The sequence below is a fragment of the Polyodon spathula genome, chromosome 5 (assembly GCF_017654505.1).
Source record: "Polyodon spathula isolate WHYD16114869_AA chromosome 5, ASM1765450v1, whole genome shotgun sequence".
Lineage (NCBI taxonomy): Eukaryota > Metazoa > Chordata > Actinopteri > Acipenseriformes > Polyodontidae > Polyodon > Polyodon spathula.
The window spans coordinates 42026815-42048829 of NC_054538.1; positions in this window are offsets into that span (position 1 = coordinate 42026815).

Below are 22015 nucleotides of genomic sequence, written 5' to 3' on the forward strand. Positions count from 1 at the left end.
GCAACTGGACCAAGCACTAATAAGGTACCAGGAAGAAACAGCAATCTTTAATATTGAAATCCTTGATTATCCCTCCTAGAAAGATAAACACAGCATCCATTCAATTAAATATGAATTTTATAGTAACATTGATAAAGATTTTTTTTTGTTTTCTATCGTAATGAAATGGTTTGAGTCATCACAAAGGAAGGTTGTCTTACAGCAGCCATGGCTCCCTGAAGGAAATGAATCTACATTTTAAAGGCAGCTAAGTGATAAAGCAGGCATTACAATTATGTAAAGTGACACATTTTATACAGATTTGTTAATGTAAAAGGATATGTCAGGTCTTTAAATTAATTATAGCGCAGGGGCTTAGTTCACTGTACAGAATCAACCCTGTATTAAAATACTGAACATTTCTGTTTAGCTCAGCCTGCAATTGATCTCTGTTTTAAGTAATTGTACTCATTTATAATGACTAATATTTAATTCAGAAAATAAACCCACCGTTTTTACAACACTGAACTTTATAATATTTATTTGGTAAGAGAAAAGCAATTTCCAGTCATGTGAGTATATTAAAGAATGGAGGTACAGGAAATATTCTATTACATTGGGTGATATTAATTCCACTGCAATTACACATAATGCCATCTGTGCCTGTAAAACTGTACTCCGTGTCTCTGAATCACTCACTGCCATCTCGAAGGATGATATAATGAATGATGATGCTTGATGTAAAACAACAAAATCATAACATGCTGGCTCACAAAAACCTGATCTCAAGGAACAGTGTTAACATCCATGGCTCATTGTACTTTCCTGAAATCTTGTAATCACTGAGGAAAGATTACACGTCCCTACAGAACACCTTGCAAATGTGGGGCCTGGTGGAATCCTACACTAGGGTAGAACCTGCTGTGACTGTCACCATTTACTATTTAGGAAACTCTTGGCTTCTCACTTGCAGCTCATCCAATCCATTCCAGTTCAGGACCTTATTCCAACCAGGTCCTCAATTACTTAGTTGAACACCTTGCTTCAATTGCTCAATTCAGTAATTAAGGACATGGCTGAAACAAGGTCCTGAACTAGAATGGACCGACAGAGAAAATAAGTACCACTGCTCTAACATCATTAGTTAAAAAATGCTGTGATTAGGGTCATTGATATCAATAACAATTACAGTACTTGAACTTGATGGAAGGCCACAAGATAATGCAGAGAAAGCATTATGAGCCCAGCTGAGAAATTTTACTGAGAGCCTGACCTTTCTCTCATTTCTAGTCTAGAGATGATTCCAGTAAGAGTATGAGCGTCCAGTAACTAATGAGTGTAGGAAAAAAAAATGCTTTACATTAGGACATAACAGGAATGTAATTCAATTTCATGTCTGCTTCTGGAAATTGTGTTTATTTCTTAAATCCTTTTTGTAATTAAAAGGGAAGAGCTCAGCCTGAAGTATCGAGAGTTATGTGAACGTGTACCATTAGGCCGTGCAGGAGGCTTTCAGTTCAGCTGTATAATGTCTTCCCTATTGTCCACTTTTCTCCATTTAGGTGGACTAACATCTTGAGGAATGTCCTTCTCTGTAGTGGTGCTGCTAAAAATCACTGAAACCCCGGCTTTAACTGCTCCAGGCAGCCATCTTGTACTCATAGGTAACATTCGGATCCAAGTTGGTGTCTATTGAATATAAATCATTACTACATTTCATGCTGTCAGTGGCATTGATGCTATTAGGATTATTCTTTTTCTCTGTCTCAGAAATTTTCCTTTGTATTTACTTCTTCAGACTGGAGATACAGGATGGTAAGTGTACTGTGGCAGGGTGAGAACCCTACCTGTATTCATGGTGTGTGTGATTGTTTTGTAGTGCACAAGAGAGGTGTCATGGCCATTAGCTAAATGATTATGTTTACCATAAAACTTCAAATAATCACCTGTCTTCAATACACGTTGTGACTAAATCAACGCCGGGTCTCTGCCATTGCCATTGAAGCTGAGCAAGATGAGGAGGAGCTTGAGCGTAATGTTAATAAGTGACAGCGATGAAAGTGACTCTCAGGATTAATAAATAATAATAATAGAAAACGTAAGTTAGGTAGGTCTACATGTAATGTATATTTGCTTAATGCAGTTATTACATCAGTAAAAGTTTTGATAGTTTTAAGTGTGCAGAAAGTAGGCCATATACAAACCTCTTGGTGTATTTTAATGTGTTTTGTTGTATTAACAACATGTGAAAATTAAACAAATACATTAAATTGTTAATTTGATAATACTTTTTTTGCTAATTTTTTAAATATTATTTTAAAAAATTAATAATAAAAATAATATATATATTAATATTATTATTATTATTATTATTAATATATTATTATTATTATTATTATTATTATTATTATTATTATTATTCTGTAAGCGTAGCCTACACGCCTGTGTTCTGATATCTACAGGGCTGTCTTTTAGTGGATTTAACTTTTATTATTATTATTATTATTATTATTATTATTATTATTATTATTATTATTATTATTATTACATTAATTAGATCTAATTCCATTTTTACAAATATGAATTAGTATTTCTGCATTCACAATGTTTTGCATACTAGTTCCCAGTGACACACAACTTTTTAACAAAGTTGCTGCCATATTTAAATTGAGTTCCGATGTTGCTACAAGGTTGTGTATTAGCGGCTTCTCAATGACTGCATGAAGCATGTGAAGCTAAAGATCTAATATAAACACTGGTCTCCATTACGCACCGGGTCTGCTGGCAAATATTCTAAATAAACGCAGGAGGCATTTAATTGAAGTATTACAGTAATTTAATCATTGGTTAAGTGTTTATAATTAGTGTCATATGTTTGTGTATAAAAGCCTGTCTCTGTCTGTGTTGGTGTGGGTGAAGTAGGAGTCTGTGTGTTGGTTACTGTAAGTACAGGGAAACAACTGTGTGTTGTAAGTTTTACTACTGTGTGTTATAAAACTGGTAACTGTGGTTTGGAAATGGGTAAAGCATTAAGTGGTCCTGTACCGGTTTAAGTGTGGGTAAAAATGTAGCTAGTGCTCTAAGTAGGAGCTAGGCTTTTGTGTTGTGTTGTGTTTATTTTGTTTTGTAAAGAGTAAAAGTGCACGAATTTTCTGAATGTGCAATTCCAGTGTTTGGGTCTGCTACTTGAAGCAGTCTTAGCAGGGACACTTTGTTACAGTACCTATAAACATAAGAGATACAGCAAGAAATCACAACAAAATAATATTACCTTTCTCTCGTTTTTAGCATTTTAACAAGAAAGTTTGACAAAGATTCTAATATTTCCAAGCTAATTATTCAGGCTTGATTAGTTTGCAAAATATCAGGGGGTAAAAATAAGTCAAAGTATGGTCATTAATTGTATGCCAGTGGGGGTGGGTGAGTGTTTGTGCTATGATTTTTGTATTGTATTATACACATGTGTTATTCTTTTGTTTAAATCTTTTATTCTGGCCCTTGTGCCACGTTTTGTTTGTTCGTGTTTGTTTTTGTGTCTAATAAATGTTCGCATACGTGCTTAAACTGCAACTTGGCTCTGGGTCTTATTCCTGTCACAGTCTCAATTACTGGCAGACACAGAAAACATGCAGGGAAGCAGGGATGGTTTTTTGAAAACCAATTGCAATGAGAAGAAGAAAAAGAAAAAGCTGACATCCATATTCTTATTAGAGGAAGAAAATATATTCCCAGGTGCCGTTGCAACTGTGAAATTAGTACTAGAGCATTCAATATTGCTATAAAAAAATGTCATTAAAAATTAAAAACATGCATCTTTCATGTTTTTATTTACTTATTTAAAATTCAGTGCTTACCTTTTATAACGCTATAGTGGGGAACCATAGTTACAGAACCGTGTATCTGTGTTCTACCTTATAACGAGTATGAAAGGGCTACTGTAATGGCATTATCAAGCAAATGGGAGCCACAACCCTACCGCGTTATAACTGATTTCGCACCGTAATGGGTAAGCACTGTATTTAAGCTTAACTATTAAACCCATTTAGATTGAGATCTTCTCAATAAAAAGAGGTCTAGGGAGATCTCAAGCATTTTATTACATGTTACATTACATACCTACACATGTGTAACTTGACTTAGCTTCTTATAGGGTTAGGGTTAGGGTTAGGGTTATGGTTAGGGTAAATCTGTCTGTGAGGTCTTTTGAAGTTATAGATGAAATACTATTATTTATAGATGCTATTGTGTAAAGAACTAACATATGCATGTATCATTAAAAAGGCAGTTTTGTTTGAAATTAAACCATCAGCTAAAACATGTAAGGAAATGTGTCTGGGTGCCCCACCCGTGCGTATTTTTATGTTTTATGTTGTGTGTATGTACCGGTGCATAGAATATGGGTTATGTAGCTCAGGTGATGTAAAATGTATATTTGTATTTAGGCACAGGGATTGCACAATCACTTCACATGCAGATTAAAGTGGATATTTGTATGGGGGCACGGGGAGTGCACAATTAGTTCATGTGCAGACTGTACTGAGATTCTATTGAATGATTGATTAGCAATCGAGTCTCGGCACAGCTGCATAAAACAGTGAGTGCTTCACGCACATGTGGATGGATGTTTGGCGAGTGGAGAACGGGAGTAGAGAGAGGAGATAAAAATAATAACAACTGCTACTGGTGCTAAACCACCTCAGCACGATACTTGTTTGGATGAGTATGCTGTTTGTCTATTTATTTTGGCCAACACGCTGTTTTGTTTGTTCAGTGTTTGTTCTGTTTTGTTTAAACCTTTTATTTTATTTAATAAATACACGCATCAGCTCATTTCTTACCCCAGTCTGCTGTTGTGTGATCTCCATTAATTTCCTGGCCTGACGTAACCACCAGCCATCCTGGTCACAGGAAGTAACAGACAATAACATGTTCATTATCAAAAAGACTTAATGTTCTGTATCTCTAAGTTATTTTTGACACATGCCTTGTTGGATACCATTACATGTATATCTGTTTGGGCCTCCAGTGTAGACAGTCTCCTGTCTAAGTTGAACCGCTTCATTAGGTAGAGCTGATGGTGACCCTTCAACCCAGGTGCAGATGTGGGTTGCCGGGTTAATCTTACACTTGTCGGAAAACGCTCCAGCTGCCATTGATGTAGGGCACAATATGCTGGGGCTGCAATCTTTCTGTTGACCAATACATATAATTTGGTTATGGAAAGACAACTGCATTATATCCTCATTAATGACCATACTGAGAACATAAACATTATGTTTAATACGACTTTATCAGCTGCCATGTAAAAAGTTACATTTTTAATGAGTGCTGGGGATGCAGCTTAATGATAACACGCTGGTTGTTTTTTTTTTTTTTTTTTTTACATTTTGCCAAATATTATTGTTTAATATAACAACAATAATATTTGCATTTCTCTTTCATTTTCTTAATGCATTATTTACCCATGACAGTATATTTGTTTGACCTTTAACAAACAATTTACCTTAATTTAACAATAAGTTGGACAAGATGTTGAAGAAACTTTCTGAAACCTGGTCTAAAAAAAAGACTAAACCAGGCTTCAATACATATCTCTTGGTTGCCAGGCAACAACTTTAATTAATATGCTATATAGCCTTTTTGACTAGTTCAAAGTTGAAATCAAGTAAATGTATATCATTAATAAAGGATATATAAATCTCATTATCATAGTTAGGTGTACATTACCAACATGCAGAACACAACAGCCTTTTATTACACATGTGCACTTATAGTATCATAAGTAAGGCCACAAAAGGCAAGACCTTCAATTCAATGGCAAATGTCAAAATAAAAAAAAAAAAGAATAACTGTCTCCAAAACACAGGACAAATAGCATCTCTCTATTGTGATAGTATGGTAAAAATGGTAATGTGTTTTAATTAAGCAATAGAATCCAAAGAGGGCTTTGCCATCTTCAATAATATTTAATGTTTTTTTTTTGGTTTGTTTGTTTTTTTCATGATTTTATGCTGTACTAGGTTTTGTTGGTAACGAATTGTGATGGAGATTGAATGATGCTTCGTGTTAGATCTCCCTCCTTACCTCTCAGGGTGCTATGTAAAGGTGATACCCTGGACTAAAAGGCATGACAATATATTCCCGTGGATAGGTGGAAGTCGGCCAGCTTGAAAAGGGGCAGAGCTACAGTACCCGAACTCAATGACCCGGATGGGAAACGGCTTGACATCGGCGGATTAACCAAGGGGTCATGATGGAGGGTAAATAGGGGTAGCAAAGTAATCTGTTCCTTTGTCAATGGTTAAAACAGACCTAAAAGGAGACCCTGAAACAGATTCCAGCAACCGTGAGTGTTTTGTTTGTGTTCGTCTGTGTTAGTAATTGTTTGTCTGTTCTTATAGACTACTCTAACATGACCCAGAGCGGTAGTGAAAGCCAGCAACAACCCAGACATCACCCGTATCCATTCACCACTTTGCCACATAAATACAAACATTTTCCTCAAAATTCCATGAGTAATTTTGTTTGCTCAGAACTCCATATGTAGTCTGGCAGCCTTCAGGCTTCAGTAACCTAGCGGTAGAAAGTATTTCTAGTAGCCTAAATAATAACTCAATAATAACAAAAAATCTTCTACTTACCTGGACCTTCAGTTCAGGTACCTTGTACACAAAAGCAAACATGGCTTGTGATCTGTTATCTACCTCTTAAATTTAAAATATTTAAAATAATTGTATTTTTTAATTAGGATTTGACTGCACATTTGTGCATTTGTGTAAGTCAGTATTTAAGTTATAGTTAGGTCTTAATTTATTATTAGTAATTAAAAATATCTAGTAGCCTACAGTACATGTGTTAATGTTGATGCTGTTAGTTCAGTAACTTGTTCACAATGGGTTCATAAAGTTTACTCAAAGCCTCCTGGCTTTGATAAAGAAGAGAGTGCCATGCCTGTGTTGTTATTATGATATTTTAAAATAAATGTTATTGAAAGTAATCTGCATCCAATTGTTTGATTTCTAAAACGTGTTATTCAAACCAAAGACTAGATGCTATTGCTGCTGTTTTTTTTTTAAACTTCATTTGCTATACTAAATTAAAATAGAATAAATAGGCAAGTGAAGAAGCAGTCTTAAGAATATAAGAAAGTTTACAAGAGGGGAGGTCTTTCGGCCCATCTTGCTCGTTTGGTTGTTAGTAGCTTATTGATTCCAGGATCTCAGGGTGTCACCTTCAACAACATTACTGGGGAGTTTATTCCAGACCCTCACAATTCTCTGTGTAAAAAAGTGCCTCCTATTTTCTGTTCTGAATGCCCCTTTATCTAATGTCCATTTGTGACCCCAGGTCCTTGTTTCTTTTTTCAGGTTGAAAAAGTCCCTTGGGTTGACATTGTCAATACCTTTTAGAATTTTGAATGCTTCAAACAGATCGTTGTGTAGTCTTCTTTGTTCAAGACTGAATAAATTCAGTTCTTTTAGCCTGTCTGCATATGACATGCCTTTTAAACAGAGTATAATTTTGGTTGCTCTTCTTTGCACTCTTTTTTAGAGCAGCAATATCCTTTTTGTAGCGAGGTGACCAGAACTGAACACAATATTCTAGGTGAAGTGTTACTAATGCATTGTAAAGTTTTAACATTACTTCCCTTGATTTAAATTCAGCACTTTTCACTATATATCCTAGCATCTTGTTGGACTTTTACAGCTTCCCCTCACTGTCTAGATGAAGACATTTCTGAGTCAACATAAACTAGTAGGTCTTATTCATAGACTCCTTCAATTTCAGTATCTCCCATATGATATTTATAATGCACATTTTTATTGCCTGCATGCAGTACACCTTTCTCTATTAAATGTCATTTGCCATGTGTCTGCCCAGTTCTGAATGCTGGCTAGATAATTTTGAATGACCTTTGCTGCTGCAACGGTGTTTGCCACTCCTCCTATTTTTGTGTGGTCTGCAAATTTAACAAGCTTGCTTACTATACCAGAATCTAAGTCATTAATGTAGATTAGGAATAGCAGAGGACCTAATACTGATCCCTGTGGTACTCCACTGGTTACCTCGCTCTATTTTGAGGTTTATCCTCTAATCAGCACTTTCTATTTTCTACATACCCACTAATATTATATTCATCTCCATCACTCTCTGTGGCAAAGTGCCCCACCCCTGGGCTATTTATTTGTGTTGTATGTTACGTATAGTGTGTTAATGTTGGTGTACAGTCATTAGTAGACAGGATATAAATGGGTCTGTGTAAAACGAGTGGTTTAAAATGTATATTTGTATGTAATAATATGTGAGCACAGGGAATTGCACTTTATTAATTCACGTTCAGTTGTACCGAGACTCCAATTGAATGATTGATTAGCAATTGAGTCTCGGTACAGCTGCATAAAAGCAACACGTTTTCACTCACTCTGGGTTGTGTGTTCAGTGAGTGGAGAACGGGATTGGAGATGGAGGAAATAATAATAGTTATAGTAAATAATAATACCAGCTCACTGTGTTTATCTATATAGTCCGTTTTGTTTGTATATTTACTTTGGCTAAAGTGCCGTGTCCTATGTTTTGTTTGTCTTACAAACTTTTATTTTTCCATTTGTTGAATCATTAAATGCTGAGTTCAGCTCAGCGTCACCAAAAATCCACGTCTCTCTGTCTCTTCTGTGTTGGTTCCTGTTTCTGGTCTGATGTCACCCATTACGGCCGTCTTTGTGACAAAGCTCAACATCATTCTTTTTTAATCAGTTAAAAAAAAAAAAAATGACTATGTACAGTGGCTTGCGAAAGTATTGACCCCCCTTGGCATTTTTCCTATTTTGTTGCCTTACAACCTGGAATTAAAATTGATTTTTATTTGGATTTCATGTAATGGACACAAAATAGTCCAAATTGGTGAAGTGAAATGAAAAAAATAACTTGTTTAAAAAAATTCTAAAAAATAAATAACGGAAAAGTGGTGCGTGCATATGTATTCACCCCCTTTGCTATTAAGCCTCTAAATAAGATCTGGTGCAACCAATTACCTTCAAAAGTCACATAATTAGTTACATAAAGTACACCTGTGTGCTTTCTAAGTGTCACACGATCTCAGTATATATACGCCTGTTCTGAAAGGCCCCAGAGTCTGCAACACCACTAAGCAAGGGGCACCACCAAGCAAGCAGCACCATGAAGACCAAGGAGCTCTCCAAAAAGGTCAGGGACAAAGTTGTGGAGAAGTACAGATCAGGGTTGGGTTATAAAAAAATATCCGAAACTTTGAACATCCCACGGAGCACCGTTAAAGCCATTATTAAAAAATGGAAAGAATATGGCACCACAACAAACCTGGCAAGAGAGGGCCGCCCACCAAAACTCACGGACCAGGCAAGGAGGGCATTAATCAGAGAGGCAACAAAGAGACCAAAGATAACCCTGAAGGAGCTGCAAAGCTCCACAGAGGAGATTGGAGAATCTGTCCATAGGACCACTTTAAGCCATACACTCCACAGAGCTGGGATTTACGGAAGAGTGGCCAGAAAAAAGCCATTGCTTAAAGAAAAAAAATAAGCAAACTCATTTGGTGTTCGCCAAAAGGCATGTGGGAGACTCCCCAAACATATGGAAGAAGGTACTCTGGTCAGATGAGACTAAAATTGAGCTTTTTGGCCATCAAGAAAAACGTTATGTCTGGCACAAACCCAACACCTCTCCTCACCCCGAGAACACCATCCCCAGTGAAGCATGGTGGTGGCAGCATCATGCTGTGGGGATGTTTTTCATCGGCAGGGACTGGGAAACTGGTCAGAATTGAAGGAATGATGGATGGCACTAAATACAGGGAAATTCTTGAGGGAAACCTGTTTCAGTCTTCCAAAGATTTGAGACTGGGACGGAGGTTCACCTTCCAGCAGGACAATGACCCTAAGCATTCTGCAACACTCGAGTGGTTTAAGGGGAAACATTTAAATGTCTTGGAATGGCCTAGTCAAAGCCCAGACCTCAATCCAATTGAGAATCTGTGGTATGACTTAAAGATTGCTGTACACCAGCAGAACCCATTCAACTTGAAGGAGCTGGAGCAGTTTTGCCTTGAAGAATGGACAAAAGTCCCAGTGGCTAGATGTGCCAAGCTTATAGATACATACCCCAAGAGACTTGCAGCTGTAATTGTTGCAAAAGGTGGCTCTACAAAGTATTGACTTTGGGGGGGGGGGGGGGGGGGTGAATAGTTATGCACGCTCAAGTTTTCTGTTTTTTTGTCTTATTTCTTGTTTGTTTCACAATAAAAAAATATTTTGCATCTTCAAAGTGGTACAAACCCCCAAAAAATCTAATTTAATTCCAGGTTGTAAGGCAACAAAATAGGAAAAATGCCAAGGGGGGGTGGGGGGGGGGGAATACTTTCGCAAGCCACTGTATAAGCAAACACTTTCTTAAAATGAAAAGTACAAAAAAAGTATTCTGCTGTCTACAAAACTGATGCCTTAGTTTAAGTCAGCCTTAATTTGTGCAACACTTGCATGTAAACAAACAAACCTCTTATTGTACGTTTTTTTTTGTTTGTTTAACATTTACTGTGGTTTATAAAAATCACTTCATTTGTTTTTTTATTCATTAGAATGTCTCCAATTAACAATATATGCGTTACTTAGGTGAGAAAACATTTGTGATGTCTTGCTTTCTTATTTTCAGATGCATACATGCAGAATTTGTTCTTTTGCTCTGATGTTAAATGTAGGGTTGACTCTGTTTTGCTTTGGGAGCGGGAGTGTTGATGACATTGGTATGAACGTTCAGTTAACAACGAATTAGAAAAGCTAATCAAAGGAACTGCATAACTTTGTTGTTTTAATTGGCCATGATTATTTCACTGGTGCTACAATGAGGGAAACTACAATGCTTATGTTTAAATTTGCTTAGCTTTGGAAGTTGACGGCTGGCAGACAGCGGGGTGGTGATATAAGGGGTACAAATAGCACTGTTATATTGGTGCCATTTGTTCAGAGAGAATAGCTGGCGGTATGCGAGGGTGGCATTATAAAAGGGGTGGTATAACATGGAACAACTGGACTTTATCAACTTTTGCTTGCTTTTGTCTCTGTAATATACAATTGTCAGGAGATTTACAATATTAATTCCATTAGCCTGGCAACAATTTCATCTAATGTAAGTTTTCATGGCAAAATATTGTTTTAATATATAAATGAAATGCATACATACACACACACACACACATGTTTGTATTCCTATACTTGTGGGGTCTTCTCACTGACTCTCACTATATTTTAAGGCACATTTAGTTCTTTAAAAGGTGTTTTACAAAGTGGGGACGTCCCCACAACATTGTTTTTTCAGGAGTTACTATCTTTGTGGGGACATTTTTTCCCACACACACACACATATAAAACATGCACTTTTCTCCAAACATTAACTGGCAATACAATAATACAGTAGTGTGGGTTTATTTTGGCACTGTCTTTAAATGTTCAGAGGCAATTGTCATTATGCCCTTTGGGGAACAGGAGGGATAGAATAATACTTAGTAAGAGACATACAATGATACATGTTGGCTTTACTCAACAAATACATGCAGACAGATGGAAATGCAAACACACGGATACAAACAGCAGATAGAAAAACAGCATTCCATCTATGGAGTATTAGTAATAACCAGTATATATAACTGGTTGTGATATGGAAACAATATGCAAACAAAAAAGGCCAAATCATTTTCAAGTTATTAGTATAGTCAATTTCTACAACCATGGCATGGGCAGTGATTTCCAAAAAAATTGGTCTATCCTTTTCCACTGGTCTGTCTGACTTGTCCCACTGGCACTCGTTTGTGGATGAGGAGCCCAACAGGAGTGACTTCTGTTCAATCTAGCTGACATCTAAAATCAGGGAATGATTCCCAACAGGTCCTCCTGTCAGTGCTGTAATGAGTTTGACTCCTGTATAGACAATTTTCCCAGCACATAGATAACACACATGAGAAGAGCTAAATGTTCCAACTGAACCTACAAACTAATTAGAGGTCTATATCTGTCTCATGCTTTACAGACTCAGGTGCAGAATCCATTAGCTGACTGTTGGCATTTCAAAGTAAGACACAGAATATGCACTTTAAAAGAAATCCTCAAATCAGTAGGTTTGAAGGAATATGACGTCAGGGGAGTTGATGGAGGGAGGCCATTCCTTAGCACAGGCTGTTGATAGTACCAGAACATAGGGGTTAATAGAGGTTGTCTATAACACTGTAACAATTAAATATATACTTATATTTATGAATCATTCCGTAGAAATTTTGGCATGTGATTATTAAAAATCCAAAATGAACCACATACTGCTATTTGATGAGTTGCAAAAAAAAAAAAAAAAAAAAAAAAAAAAAACCTCCAAAATTTTAGTTATGCTAGTGCAGGCAAAAAAGTGATATAGTGCAAAAAGTGCTCAGTGCAAACGTTTCGGTCACATAACCATCCTTAGTGCTTGCGAATTAAGAACACCAGAGTATTTAAGGTCTTAATTCAATTAATGATAAATATAAGAGGTCAGGTGTTCTATTGAAGACAGAACAACATGTACACAGACCAATTAATATGTTAATATATTGAAAGACATTAGAGGGAATATATTATTAAATACTATTAAAAAATGTCATTATAGGACCAGTTACAGAAAAATAGCAAAAACAATAATGGTAGAAATCAGTTAAATACATCATATTACTAATTATTGAAATGTAAGATGTATTGATTAGACTATTTCAATTCATGTAGATCTACTACAGCCAAAATAATAATGATGAATAGCACTGTTGTCAATATTAAAAAAAAAAAAAAAAAATGTAAGTACTATATTGACAAACATTAGTGGCTGTCAAGGAAATGCATGGTTAAATTCATTTTAATATAAGCATTTCCCAGATATTTAATTCAGACTGTTGTCTGTGTGACATGCTGTGGTGATTGGGTTGTTAACACCGATTCCAGAACATTCTTAACCAGATTTACTTCAAAGCGTGTTGATCAAACCATGGCACAGGCCAAAAGTGTGTTGACTCTTTGAAGCTTGCCTTCCCAAATGCTATCTGATTGTCTGGCCTCCTAAGGTATCATAAAACATACCCAGCCAAGCTATAATGACTATGCAGTTGTAACATTATTGTGTTAAAAGTTAGTTAAAATGCTTTAAGAACCATTTTTAATTACACAACTTGTAGACACAAGTTTAATAGTTATTTTAAGTAAGGGTTGAAGGTTGAACCTGAAGGGTTTATTGTGTTTTAAATTAATATTATAAACTAATAAGTATTTTTGAATATTATCCTTTGATTGTATTATGATGTGTTTTATATGCTTGTAATTCTAATGTGGTATAGAAATGAAATTGAAATGTATATGCTTCTCTAATGAATGTAACTAAAGATATACTGAATAGGAGGTTTAAATGATAAATCTAAACTCATTTGATAAAACAAAATAGATGGAAACATTCCATTTCTAACACACCCTTTTTGTGTGACATGCAACTGTCTATCAAATACTGTGAACCAATGGAAGGACCGACAAGGACTTGTTGACAGTACAAGGGAATGCCCATACATCGTGTTATTTAAACTCAAAACAAGGATTTTCTTTCTTTCTGGATTAGTACTCTCTGGATTCGTCGCTGGATTCGTTCTTTCTTCAAAACATCTCATCGCTCTCAACTCATAAAACTCAGAAGTTCTTGAACGAAAACGCAATGATGTAGTCTTCAAAGCTCTCCCAGAGAAGATGAGCTCCCTCCGGAACGACGAAAGCTTTTGCCTACAGTACAGACTACACAGAGATACTGCACTGTGCTTCTGCACAACTAACTTCTACAGAGAGGATGACCATGTTAAGAAGACTTTGTTTTAAACATCACACCACAGAATAAGTATCAAACTTATAGTGTGTGTTTACAGGTAACTGAACTGAAACCATGCTATTAATATCATCACAATACGTAACGTGAGTCTATTCAACTAGATGCTGGAACATTGTACATGCATACTTAGCCATTTGGAAGCTAGCACATGTATATGTAATACGTGACTGAACCGAACAATGCGTGATGAACTATTAAGACTGCTTCACTAATGCAGAACTCTGTGACCAGACAGCACATTAGGGATTCATTATGAACATTTAACAATGCATTACTTTTCCTTGAATGTTTTATTTTGTTGTTTCTTTAACATATGTTTTTAACTATGAAGCCTAACCTTTACTCTTCTTTCTTTGAGAATATGAATAAATGTAATAATAATTTGGATTGTTAGGTTTCTTTTAGTCTTATAAAAAATACACATTTATGATTGATTTGAAATACTTAAACATACATAATATTAATTGTTAATCTATTTTCATCATGAATCTAGAGATAATTAAGCCAGAATCGTTAATTCTTATTGAGGTATTATGTTTGTTATGGTTAATAATTACATTATGAACTATAATGGGTATTTTCTTTTTAATGGTAATTGGCGAGGACACAGTTGTGACAAAAAGCCTAGATATACAACATAAATATGCACCACACAGCCATAGAGCCAACAAGTCTTAAGTTTAACGTAATGAATTAATTAAAAAAATAATAATAATAATGATATAAAGACTACAGAAGCAATAAAAAAGAAAAATATCAAGTGTAGCTAAAATAACATTTTCATTTGGTAATCTTACATTCACCAACTGACCAATAAAGTCACCCGTATCCCTTAGAAATGAAGGTAATTCAATAATAAGGGGTTTCAAGAAAGAACCAATATAATTGGAAAAAGGATCAATGAGGGAACCAATTCCAGAGACAATGGGGAGGCCTGATGGATTGTCCAATGATTTATTTATACCAAGAGTATATGTAACGTGAGTCTATTCAACTAGATGCTGGAACATTGTACATGTGTACTTAGCCATTTGGAAGCTAGCACATGTATATGTAATACGTGACTGAACCGAACAATGCGTGATGAACTATTAAGACTGCTTCAATAATGCAGAAATCTATGACCAGACAGCACATCAGGGATTCATTATGAACATTTAACAATGCATGCATTATATATATATATATATATATATATATATATATATATATATATATATATATATATATATATATATATATATATATAATCACAGGCCTTATAGGGTGATTACATATTAAGTACTTATAAACACTTGCTGGAATATGCTCCGATTCATATGCAGATTTTAAAAAGCAATCAATCTCTGATTTGAAAACAGTAGTTGGGTCACCTGCTAATTCCTTATAAAATTTAATGTCAGATAATTGGCGTCTTCTGTATTATGGAAATCTTTAAACAATAAAACAAAGCCACCATCCTTATCAGCTGGTTTAACGCATTCTCATTACATTTGATAGTCCTTGACCCTTAACGGTCCATTTATTCAGCACCTGTCAGGTGCATCAGATCCAATATATTTTCACACGTGCTGTTTATTTTACATGTGTTGTTTAAAAGTAGTTTTTTTTTTTTCCACAGTAAAACAGGTTTAAAAGGCACTGCATATCAACAGGACACTCAATGCTGCATCTCCAGCCAAGCCCCACCCTTTGTTCACTGTATTTATCACATACCTCTTCATAGTAATGCATACTAACAAATCCTCTCCTGATCAATCGTTTTATCACCAAACTCCTCAAGATTGCTCTCCAAGCAATTGACATTTCTACTGTTGGGATTTTTTTCTTGCTGGTAATTGGTCACTCACTTTTATAGCTTTACTGTACATCTGTAACTGTAAACATGGCTACCATTACTTTAAAGTCTGTGAGGCAGCGCAGTGATTTCTAATAATGTGATGAGGCTCCAACTGCCCGTATCCATCCAATATAAGGACTGCTGGAATCTTGCTCGGCCAATCACATTTCTTGTTTCACGTTCCATTGCCAGCCCTGGATTATATATAACCTGTGTTAAATTGTAGAGATTAACATGATTTCAGGAAGGATTTGAATGTCCCTTTGAACACAAACAAAACGATTATTAAGAAGTGGAAGGTGTATGGCACCACCAAGACCCTGTCTAGATCAGGCCGTCCCTCCAAACTGGATGACCGAGCAAGAAGGAGACTGATCAGAGAGGCTACCAAGAGGCCAATGGCAACTTTATAAGAGCTACAGGCTTTTATGGCCAAGACTGCTCAAAGTGTGCATGTGACAACATGCTGCCAACGGTGCTTCCACCAAGTATTAACTCAGGGAGGTGGAGACTTATCCAATTATGATCTTTCAGTTTTGTATTTTTAATATATAATTTTTTTATCAATAAAAACTTTTTTCCCCTTAACATTGTGGAGTATGGTGTGCAGATAAGTGAAAAAGTGTGATGTTTAAATTTAAAATTCTGAGGCACTGACACAACAAAATGTGAAAAAAGTTCAAGGGGTGTAGACTTTCTATAGGCACTGTATATATAGTCCCATAATGTTCCAACGTGATTTCAGACAGCATACTGTATGCTAACATACCGTGCTAAGTTAAGGTGGTACTTTGAGGTCCCACCAGTACTGAAAGAATTAAATATGCTGCATATCACCCTGAATATATGCCATGAAATTTGCTATAAAAAAATGATAAAATACGCTAGTAATACTATCATAAAAAAAACAACAGTCTCTTTTCCAGATCTTTTGGCTTTTAAACATAATAGTATATAAATATTTTAATGGTACAAAACAATAGGCGTCAAAAGACATGCTGGTTATAACAGTGTGCAAAAATAATTATTTGTGGTTCTCTACCTAGTGAATGAAATAATTATTGAAATTGCTTTGTATCCTTTTTTTTTGCATTTGTACTTTTTTCTAGGAGATATTTTATGTAGTTTAATTCATCAAAGATATTTAATTGTTTGATCTTGTTCAAAATATTCGGCACGTGTTATCTGACAGAAAATCTTTGGGTTTGGAAAATCCAAATGACTCTCCTTCAGTCAAGCAAAATAAGCCACAGTTTAGTGAAATACGTAACAGATGAAAACCCTAGTCAAAACTCTGTGGAATGGTTACCCTCAATATTCATTCCAACTCCTAAATAAAACAAGTCTATTGAATTTTAGGAAGGGGTTATTTTTTTCATATTCTTTATGGAGGAACTAATTCTCCAGCACAGGGTTTATTATTAGTCTAACAGGAAGTGACTCCTATTTTATTTCCTTGCGTAAACCATCACTACTTTAATTACTATCAACCTTGTTCCAGTATGATAAATTGCTAATTGCTTAATACCCTAATCAGCGTTCATTCTTTGCTCAGATAAACTGTGACAGCACCATTAATTTAAATAGTAATTTCACTTAACGGCCAGAACGGCACACCAGATTTTTATGCAACATTTTCTGGAGACTGCATCCATCACTGCAATATTCTGACATAAAGATGTCTGACGTGCATTAACTCACTTAGGGAGAGCAGATGTTGCTGAGTGGAGTTTGGTGGTAATTCCCATAGTGCATCACTTCAGCATGAATGAGTTGCAAATAAACAGCTAGACAATTTTCTAGAATAGATGTGTCTACCCTTTGATCCCTGACTGCTCTATCAAATATAGGATCCCAACTTTTGTACTATGAAACCCTCAACCTTGCTGTGGAAAACCTATCTGACATTCTTTTCAAGCACATTCCTGACTTTCAGTTACACTTGAAAGTATGTTAGTTTGTTATTAGGCAATATGAAGTGAAATAAGCCTTATATGTTAGCATTATAGAAACATTTTAAAATATATACAGCATGACCCAAATATATTTTCATATTTTATTTACTATTCTTAGGCCACTGAATATCTGTTATTATTATTTTTGACTTGTTACTGTTTTGTTTTTATAGACATAACATTCACTACTTTTACATTATTTTGTAATAAAGTAAAATTGTATTCATTAGACTTCATGCAAGCAATTATAAAGAATCCTAGGATCTTAAGACATAAGTTTATTTTCATTATTAAGTAAATAATCATGATGCAGGGTAAATAAATATTTAAATTGAATTGACATGACAAAAAAGCAATACACCATCCATGGATGTGTTTTAAATTTTGGAAAATTATTAAAAAGAAAAACTCAGGAAACAAGAAAAACTCCTCAAAATAAAGTTACCAACCCAGAATTAATTAATTAATTAATTAGACAATTAATTTAGGGGCTTGCAAGTAGTCCTAGTTTGTTTCTTACGCATTTTTAATTGTAATTTTATTTTTTTTTAGAAACAAAACTGTATTACATGACAATGTGTGGGAAAAAGCTCTGAGAATCTGTTTTAGAGGAAAAAAAAATGCTGCCTTCTTATAATGACATAATTACATGAATGTATGAAGCAGACATGACTTTCATCCCTGGGCACCTGTATTACTCATATATAACCTAGCAGTCCTGAGAGAGCAGCAAAAATATAAATGCTACCCCAGCAGTTTTAGTCCAACAGCATCTGTTAATTCATTCCATTTATAAAATACACATTGACAAAGACAACTGAACTGGGACATGCTAGATCGGATTTGGTGTGAGAAAGTCAATTCAATGTGATTCTGTTAAGGAGCTCCCTCAGGCAAACAGAACAGTTAGTAATAGAGTAAAGCATACACTGAGGTGCGTATAGCATCCCCATTTAATCGGGCTATTTATGGTTCTGCAGTAAACATACTTGTAGTAACTACCAGGAATGTCCAGATCCTCTTTTGTTCAATATTAACATTGTAATAAAACATATTTCAAGCAGGATCAATTTGTATGATTTAAAAGAAAAGATGTTACAAATGGAATGAGACTTTGCTAATGACCGAGCCTCCACCCTGACTGGTGTCAAAACATTGGTTGTAACTGGTAGTATGTGGTCCATACTTATTCGGTTCAAGAATTTTTTTGGGTTAGCAAATTAGGTCACATCCATTTCATATGAGGGCAGTTCTTTCTACAGTGAAAATGTCTAAAATTGTCCACTTACCTGTTTAGGAATATTCCTAAAATGACCAGTTAATGTGGCTTGGGTTTAATTCTAAATAAGACACCGGAGGGCAGTTTTAATAAACTCTGGTTCAACCTTAAAAGTGTAACTCTGTGTTTAGAATGATCAACTCAACCAACTGCGATTTGTATTTATCATGTTAAAAAAAAAAAAAAAAACCTTGGCATCATTCATTGGGAACATATTTAAAATTATTAAGATCTCAGCTTTAGCAAATATTTTTGTGCACCAAATTGAACGGCTCTCTTATGTAGATTTTTAGCAAATGATTGTGGTGTCCTTGATGAGTTCTGTATTATTATTATTATTATCACAGCTCTTTTTCACTACACTGTATATATAGCAGTTGGAAAGCTTTTAACACTTAAATGGGCGGGGGGGGGGGGGATTAACCTTGACCAGTGTTGTTACATATAGTTTATTTTTCAACTATAGAACTATGGAACTAGCTTGCCAGTCCTAATAAAAAACATAAATGTGATAAAATAAAATAATAATTAATAATCTACATAGCAGTAAAATGTCTGGAGAGGCTCTTCTACAGCCAAATACCATAAGTACGTTTAAGCAAAAATAATGAGGAATGTGTCATGAAGTGTTTATAAGCAGGAGAAACATGGAGAACCCAAGGCAATTATTTCTTACATTGAATGCTTTTGTCTTTTAGTCTACCCATTTGACTTAAAATGTGAACATAATTGTGAAAACTACACTTGTGCCCTGCTGAATTGTTAACCTTCAGACTCCTGGTACCTTTTCTATGCAAATGGCCGTTAGTTGCCTTAACGGTGCAATCCATCGTAACATATGTTCTCTCCATGATGTGGTCTATAAGAGAACATTGATATTTCAGAACATAATTTAAATAAGATGCTGGATAAAAATAAAAAAATGGGCATATTCTTCTTTCGTTTTTGTTAATAGGACTATGCAGTTACTTAGATTAATTCTTTGTAAAAATACCACATCAGGTCATGATTTCAAGACACCCCTAGCGACTCTTTTTGGATTCATTTTTTCTGTGGGCCAGAACTTAAGCAAAGTCTAAGCACAGTGTTGGAGAGAACAACTGGGGGTCCTCCTTCAAATGATATGCAAAACCTACTTTGTATACAAAGTCACAGCATTATTTTTACTTATCTAAACAGGGGCAGATCTAATACTACTGCCTCTCTTAATAATGTTTATTTTTTACTTATGTCAGAAATAACCCAAGACAGGTTGTGCGGTAGGTAATTCAGTAATTTTGAAATTATAAGAAGAAATTATCTATATAGCAGATAACAATAGTCTTCTCATACCGTTCTGTTTAATTTCTAATTGTGTTTGAATTGTAAAATAGAAAAGAGACAAAGACCCATGTAACATAGAGAATGAAGTGGTTAATGCTCTTTTTACAGCACAATCATGTTGTGCAATTTAGCCAAGAACACTTTGTAATTTTTCCAAGCCATTTTAAAATGACACATTTATTAACTTAAAAATAACAAGTAGGTCTGGCAGAAAGAGGTCGATTTAAGTCATAAATTAACCCCTATGTGTGTTCCAGGTGTCCTGGCTAAAATCCATCAGCCTGGGCTGAGCTGGACCAATGTATTCAAAATCCCTCACAACTGGTGCTAGAGCATTCCTGGAAATGAGATGTCTATGGACTTATTCTGTGTAAATACCTCCAGATATTAATAAAAGCATAAATAACTGAATGTTTAGTTCATCTTCAATTAATTCTATGTTAGCATAGACACCACTTAGTGTAGCAGTCCTTGGCCTTAAACTCAATGTGTGTTTTTAGATGAAAGGATTTTTTTAATCATAAAACAACCTTACCTTGGAATTCTTTTTGCACACTTCCCGTCTCTTCATTGCCACAACCAGGAGTAAGGATTGCCATTGCATTGCCATTGCCCACCCTGACCGAAACACGGAACTGGTCTGAATTGGGGCAACACACGTAACCTATAAATAATGCAGCATAAAAAAAATAAACAATAATAACAGTTTTGACTTTGCATCATCGGCCAATATGTGTCTATACGCGAGGAACAGCTATAATGCACAAACAAATTGATACATGAAAGCGGCTGAAGCTAACATGACACTTTTAAAACACTCATCTGTCATGAACTTACATTCACCATATAGGTCTCAAATGTGCAGTTATATTGCAAACATCTGATAATACAGTTCACAGTTTCCTCTCCTTCCCTCCTAATAAATCTGTTACACTTCCTGGGTTATTTCACCTCAGCAGTGTTTTTGGGTTCAAGCATCTTACTGGCTGCAAAATATTTTAGTTATTAGGGGAAGGAGCTGGTTAGTTATTGACAGGAAAGGACTGCATACCAGGATCCAAACTCAATAGGAAGTTTCTGTTTGAGAGACCGACAATGGCTGGGGGTATTCATGTCAAGATTGAGGTGCCACTTGCTGAGCTCGGAGGAGAAGCTCTCATGGCCCTGAGTGCCAGACTATAACCAGTGTCATTCTGCCCTGTACTTTATTAACATTGTTGTAAACCCTGTAAATTACAAGTCATTTATTGGAAGCACTTACCTGGTAAAACTTTGACACTGCACTTATAGTTATACTTAGGGGTAAGTAACTGCCCACCACAGCACACTGCAGTGTAATTGCCATTAACAGGAATGTATTTGCCTTCACAACACTGATAACCAGGTTTACTGCTGTACAGAACTCCGCGGCAACAAATCAGTGGAAATATAGCCACAGAAAATTAATGTAAGAGGTTAAAAAAAGAATACTGGCATATAAATAAATAAATGAATAAACAGACAGATACAATCACAGCATTCCAACGCACATACCTGAAATCTTCTTTTTTAGCAAGTACAGTAATCCATCGCGTATCTGACTGCGGTGGGACCAAAGTAAGGGCAGAGATGTAAAAAGTAATCCTGTTTTAAATACCATTACACACAGCTGTAACAATTACTATATTCACACAATTATTGTTTTGAGATTCAGCTTTTATTAGGGAGCTCCCCTCCCCTTCGCTGGTGACA